This window comes from Anastrepha obliqua, unplaced genomic scaffold (genome assembly GCF_027943255.1).
Source record: "Anastrepha obliqua isolate idAnaObli1 unplaced genomic scaffold, idAnaObli1_1.0 ptg000160l, whole genome shotgun sequence".
Lineage (NCBI taxonomy): Eukaryota > Metazoa > Arthropoda > Insecta > Diptera > Tephritidae > Anastrepha > Anastrepha obliqua.
In genome coordinates, this window is record NW_026562249.1 from 57501 (window position 1) to 65000 (window position 7500).

Below are 7500 nucleotides of genomic sequence, written 5' to 3' on the forward strand. Positions count from 1 at the left end.
CCCCGATATACGGTGCGAACCGCACGCCGGCTAAGGCCCCAGTCAAATCTGACCACGCGCCGAACTTGCCCAACAGTTGCCTGCAGCCGCTCCCTCAACAATACTAAGTGTGGAGTAAAACACATCCTTTCACTCATAGCTAACCCCAGGTATTTGACTTGCGTCACATACCTAATCCCTATCCCATTCAAACGTACAATCGGTGGACGACTCGGGGACAATCTGCCCTTAAGCAGCATTGTCACCGTTTTGTCCATCGATATGTCCACTCCCACATCTACCCCCCAATTGTGGGTAAATGTAAGGAGCTGCCCCCCCACTCGCTCTAGTTCCTCACGCGAACGACCCTCAACCAAAATGAGAAGGTCGTCCGCATACGCACAGTGTTTACAGAGTGGCTCTAACTGCCGAAGCAGGGAGTCCATCATGAGGTTCCAAATGAAGGGACCACAGACGGATCCCTGCGGACAGCCTCGCTCCACCCCAATCTCCACACTCCCGCCCACTCCTACCATGGATGCTTTTCTGTCCGAAAAATAACTCCGCCATAGAGTAATTTCCGGACAGCCAAGCTCCTCTAATCGCTGCAACACACGATCCCAGCGCAAGTAATCAAATGCCCCCTTAAAGTCAATAAATATGCCAAGGACATATTTATTGACGTTTTCCCTAACTACACTCTGAACATACAACCACGCATCCTCTATACCACGTCTTTTCCTAAACCCATACTGCCTATCCGACCTAACACCCCGAGTTAGCTCCTGAAGCCGCTCAACCATAACCCTTTCCAGCACTTTTCCAAGTACTGGAAGGAGGCTGATACCACGATAAGATCGAGGATTGCTCCTGATCCTATCGGGCGACTTCAAGAGTGCAACGACCCTAGCAATTTTCCACTCGCGTGGAAAATATCCCTCCCATATGCATTTATCATAAATGGCCTCCAAATATTCCGGAATGAACTTCCACAAGCATTTGCACATCTCTCCGTTCAAACCATCGAAACCTGGAGACCTTTTAGACCTGACCAGGCCAAATGCATAATCCAACTCCTCAGCTTCTATTGGAGGGACAGGCACCTCTTGTGCAGGAGGAACCTGAACCTCAGCCCTGGGAAAAAACTCGCCTAACAGAACATTGGCACACTCTCTCCACGTCGATAATACAGTATCACCTACGCGAAGAGAGCTAGCCATCTCATTTCGACGACCCCGACAGATCCTATAGACCTGTCCCCAAGGGTCGTCCCTATTTTCCCCCACAAATCTCCTCCACTCTTCCTCCTTCACTCTCACAAGCATCTTCTTATATTCTCTCATCCCTACACTAAATTGATACTTGAGCTGAGACAGATTCTCCGAATTGGTCCGCCTGCCGCGTTGAAACAACCGCCTCAAGCGTCGGACAGACCTCCTCTTTGAATTTAACTCACTCGTCCACCATTTCACACCTTTCATTCTCACAGCCCTAGCTTTCCTAAACAATAAGTCATTCGCACCCCAGACACATTCATATAGACGAGCAATTTGCTCGTCGACCCCCAATTCCTCAAACTCCCTAAGCGGTATATTCAATACCGCTTCCCTAACAGTATGTCCATATCGGTTCCAGTCAGCACACGAGGTACGCCATCGCCTCAATGGACTCCCCCCTTCTAGCTGCGGGGTACGGGGAGTAACCATAATTTGTATTAAATTATGGTCACTAATTCCCCAACCCCCCCTAACACTCCATTTACACTCGAACCTACCCGCTGCTGCGTCATTCATGAGCGTCACGTCAATGTCACTCACACCTCTAGGCCCCTCAAACGTATACCATACGCTTGGTTCGTTTGCTACAAGAAGGTTATTCGCCACAACCCACTCGCTCATAACCTCACCCCGAGTGTGGCTCCGATATCCAGCAGTATGCCTGGATACCTTGCTGAACCACATCGGGGAGGTAGCATTCGCGTCAAGACACACGATGGCAGGAATGCTACTCTCAAGTAGTAGCACCGCATCAATGTATCTTAAGTAGGGCTCTAGAGGCTCGTCAGACTTGCAGTACAAGCTGACGACATTCATTCTGCCGAATTCCCCCTCGACACACACACATACTCCCCACTGTGATGAGTCAACTACTACACAAGAGTAGCTTGGCTCACACACAGCTACTGCGGCCTTGACTCCAAGGTCCGTAAAGACCCTGAAGCCCCCAGGAAGGCCTCTCACCACCCCATTGGTGGAGTATGGTTCCTGGAGCAAAGCAATGCCGCAGCCCCCCTCCGACATACACGCCCCCAATTCACACATCACGGCATATGACCCCTGACAGTTCAGTTGATATAGTTCAACCATCAATGTCTAGCGTTCGCACGGGCAACAATGGCACAGTACACCGGGCAGACAGTGGACATCATCAGATGTCCGGCTGGCTTGCCCTTAAATGCACAGTTGCGACAATGCGGGGCATTGCCACAACCTGCACTCCTGTGTCCTTCTTGCCCGCACCTACGGCAGACATCCTTCTTGGCTCTGCATTCTGCCACCCTGTGGTCAAACCCCATGCATCGGAAGCAGCCGGGCGTCAGTTGGTCTGGCCGTACCCGGAAGGAAAACCACTTTATGTAGCAACGACCTGCTTCCAGGAGGGCGGACATTAGCATGTCCGTTCCCTCAAGGACAACATTCGTCACCCCATCGGGGCTGACCTTCCAAGGACGGCTGATCATCCTCACGTCCTTCTCACGGCACCCAGGGCTGAACTCCTTGAGGTTCAACCGGAACAACTCTCCCATGAAGTCCTCAGGGGAGATCTCCGTGTGGACCCCCTGGACCACAACCCTAGGCCCCAGCTTCCGGCGTATGCTCACATCGAGCCCCACTTCAGAAAACTTGGCATTTTTTGCCAAGTTATCCCTCTCGGCAACGGATGGGGTGCGAATAATCGCACCTCCATCCTTCAACGGGCGCACCTCGTGCACCCTAACCCCCATGGAAGGCCCTACCTCCTTCACCACTTTCTTAATCACCTCCTTGGAAGTAGTGGGGGTTTTACCCCTCACTACGACCGACCAGGTCTCAACTGGCTTGGGCACCGGCAACGCAGGCAACACAGGCGCAGGCGCCTGAGGTGCCGGCATCATCGCTGCACCAGCCAGCGCAGCTCCAGCCGTCCTCCGAGGTGCTTCCTCCCTACTTGTCTTTGTGGCTTCTAACCGCCCACGAAGATGGGCGATCTCCGCCACCATCTCCACAAAAAGCTCCTCGAACTCCAAGGAGTATCCCAGGAGGTCCTTAGCTAAACTCTTCGGGACGCCGTCCATGTCTATGACGGCTCCACTAAAGGCCGTCACAATGGACTTGAAGCGCCCCATAAACTGCACCCCAACTTTCTTGCGTTCGGCATCCCCACCGATCGCACCCAAACCTTTCAGGGAAGCACCCAATTCCCCACGGATTTCCTCCAAACGCTTCCCTGCGGGACCTAATTTTTCCCCCGTCTTCCGCCCCTTGCGCCCACTCCCAATCTTTCCGCTTTCGGAACCACCCTCGCTTCCACTCACCTTTTCAGGTACCTTTAAAGATACCTTCTCCACCGGAACCGCTGCACCTCCAGCGGTCTTCTTCTTGGAACGGGGAGGAGACCGCAAGATCACCTCCTCCTCTCCGGACGTCGTCTCGTCCATTGCCGACGATGGCACCGCCGACCCGCTTGGAAGAGAGGTGTTCGCCCTCTTCCTCAACCCTTCTGATTTGGGCATTGCCCAACTCTCCACCACTAAGGTTGCCGAGTTCGCCGTATAAAGGCCTCCCGAGCAACAACAAAAACTGGGTCCCTTTTGGGCGACGGCAACTACTGCACGGCAGGAGTGAATCCCGCACAGGCACGCACACAGCGGCTGCACCTATCGGCGAGCCAAAGCAAAGCGCGAGGGCGTAGCCCACAGCGCCAACCAAAGGTTTGGCAAAGGCCACCACCAATGCCTTGCCGGACAGAACACTGTTCCCCGAACAAGGACGGGTCGACCAAGGTGGAGCTAACGCCGAGCTCGACCGCAGGCAAAAACACAACACGCTTTGGTCGTAGCACCTGCACAAGGTATTCAACCTTGGCGCAGTACTGTACCCACGCACAAAAGAGGACGCCCTTTTTACTGTTGCCAAATATGGCAATATAGCGGCACGACAAACCTAGTGTACGCCCGCACTGTACTTCCACGCCGAAATGTAACGGCACACGCACACGAGAAGGACGCCAAAAATTAGCGGCACACGCCAAAAACCACGCCAGAAATAGCGGCACTCAAAAGTTGTAAACAACTTACCAACAAGGTACACTTGTACGCAATGTACAGCCACGCAAACGGTGGCGTCACTAGCACAACACACCACGCCGAAAAACAACGGCACGCCCGCAAAAGTTGTAAACAACTTAATGGAAAATTTCCAACGCTGTATCTAGCAGCACTCACAAACACGCACTCTGTGTCTATAGCACGGAGTATATTGGCACTCACTGGAGTGTCCAACAACACTACCGTACGGCACTTTCAATTATTCGTAAACACTGTACAGCTACTACAAAGTAGCGTCACTCGGACAACGGCACTCACTAGCGCAATAAATTGTAAACACTGTACCGCAATAGTACAGCCACAACAATATAAGCGTCACTCGCACAACTATAACACTACCGGTTATCACACGCGGATATAGCACACAGGCACACAGCGAAATCGCAAAAATAGCACACAGCGCACGGCACGTCCGTTCAGCTCAGCAGTCACACTGCGAATGAGTAGATAGGGACAGTAGGAATCTCGTTAATCCATTCATGCGCGTCACTAATTAGATGACGAGGCATTTGGCTACCTTAAGAGAGTCATAGTTACTCCCGCCGTTTACCCGCGCTTACTTGAATTTCTTCACTTTGACATTCAGAGCACTGGGCAGAAATCACATTGTGTCAACACCCGTTAGGGCCATCACAATGCTTTGTTTTAATTAGACAGTCGGATTCCCCAAGTCCGTGCCAGTTCTGAATTGATTGTTAATTGATAATCGTTATAATTTAAAAGGAATATATATCGAATGATATAATTCCTTAAAAATTTTAGCAAGAAAGTTCCACAATTGGCTACGTAACTACTATCCGGGGAACAAGAATCGTAATTCTCTATTTACCCAGAACGAGTACATAAACCATGGTATTGCTTCCCAATCAAGCCCGACTATCTCAATCTTCAGAGCCAATCCTTATCCCGAAGTTACGGATCTAATTTGCCGACTTCCCTTACCTACATTATTCTATCGACTAGAGACTCTTCACCTTGGAGACCAGCTGCGGATATTGGTACGGCCTGTTGAGAAGTTTGCGTGACCCCACCATAAATTTTCAAGGTCCGAGGAGAAAATATCGACACAACAGTAAATGTCATGCTCTTCTAGTCCATCTACCATATCTCTCTTCGAAAGACTTCCATGGTAGTACGACTATAAAACAGAAAAGAAAACTCTTCCGATATCTCTCGACGGCTTCTTTATGGTCGTTCCTGTTGCCAGGATGAGCACAAGGCCCATTTTTAATAACAAACGGATACTCAACAGGTTACGGAATTGGAACCGTATTCCCTTTCGTTCAAAATAATTCAAGTATTTTAATTATTTTTAAATATATTTTTATTAATATTTTTTTTTATTAAAAACTTGAAAATTTTCGGCTTTCGCCTTGAACTTAGGACCGACTAACTCGTGATCAACCACTGTTCACACGAAACCCTTCTCCACTTCAGTCCTCCAAGGTCTCATTCGATTATTTGCTACTACCACCAAGATCTGTACCAATAGCGGCTCCATGCAGGCTTACGCCAAACACTTCTAAGCACACTATTGTACCCTCCTACTCACTAAAGTTTCAAAATTTATAAATCAATCGAAATTGTTTTATAAATCATCTACTTTAGCGGTAATGTATAGGTATACAACTTAAGCGCCATCCATTTTAAGGGCTAGTTGCTTCGGCAGGTGAGTTGTTACACACTCCTTAGCGGATTACGACTTCCATGTCCACCGTCCTGCTGTTTTAAGCAACCAACGCCTTTCATGGTATCTGCATGAGTTGTTAATTTAGGCACCGTAACATTACGTTTGGTTCATCCCACAGCGCCAGTTCTGCTTACCAAAAGTGGCCCACTGGGCACATTATATCATAACCTCAACCTTCATATCAAGAAAGGTGAGGTTCTTACCCATTTAAAGTTTGAGAATAGGTTAAAATCGTTTCGACCCTAAGGCCTCTAATCATTCGCTTTACCAGATAAGATTATTTTATATAATTTTTAAATGCACCAGCTATCCTGAGGGAAACTTCGGAGGGAACCAGCTACTAGATGGTTCGATTGGTCTTTCGCCCCTATACTCAATTCTGACAATCGATTTGCACGTCAGAACTGTTTCGGTCTTCCATCAGGGTTTCCCCTGACTTCAACCTGATCAAGTATAGTTCACCATCTTTCGGGTCACAGCATATATGCTCAAGGTACGCTCCAGTTAGAGGTATAAATAATAATAAATTATCATTATACATAACTATATGGAACGCCCCGGGATTGAATTAATTGACTATTTATTAAAAAATAGACTAAAAATTAATCCCATTATATTTAAGTTAAGTTAATTATGCCATTAAGTTTAATATAACTCAATGACTTGCACATATGTTAGACTCCTTGGTCCGTGTTTCAAGACGGGTCCCGAAGGTATCCTGAATCTTTCGCATTGTTAATCATATAAATGCATACAAATAAATATTAATATCATAGATATTAAATTTTTTGTAAAATTCAAAAAATGAATTTTAGCATTATATATAATAAAATCTATCAACACTTTATCAAATCATTAGTATTTATTTTATGTTAATATGCTTAAAAAGCAAATTAATTTAAATAAACTTAATATCACCAATGATCTTTTGATAAATACTTTATTATGTTAATAGATTACAATGTCCTTATATGAAAAAAATGCACATTATTTTTTTAATTATTTAATGATGAATTTTTCATAATGGATATTCAGGTTCATCGGGCTTAACCTCTAAGCAGTTTCACGTACTATTTAACTCTCTATTCAGAGTTCTTTTCAACTTTCCCTCACGGTACTTGTTTACTATCGGTCTCATGGTTATATTTAGTTTTAGATGGAGTTTACCACCCACTTAGTGCTGCACTATCAAGCAACACGACTCTTTGGAAATATCTTTCTAGTAATCATTAACGTTATACGGGCCTGGCACCCTCTATGGGTAAATGGCCTCATTTAAGAAGGACTTAAATCGTTAATTTCTCATACTAGATATTAAGATATTCCATACACTGCATCTCACATTTGACATATAGACAAAGTGACTTAGTGCTGAACTATTTTCTTTTCGCTCGCCGCTACTAAGAAAATCCTTGTTAGTTTCTTTTCCTCCCCTCATTAATATGCTTAAATTCAGGGGGTAATC

The 7500-nt window shown here is 46.9% G+C and overlaps 1 pseudogene; it reads right to left on the reverse strand.

Moving 5' to 3' along the window:
* Positions 1–4741: 4741 nt before the first annotated feature.
* The window catches only part of LOC129252206 (large subunit ribosomal RNA), a 2777-nt pseudogene continuing 18 nt past the window's right edge, over positions 4742–7500 (reverse strand).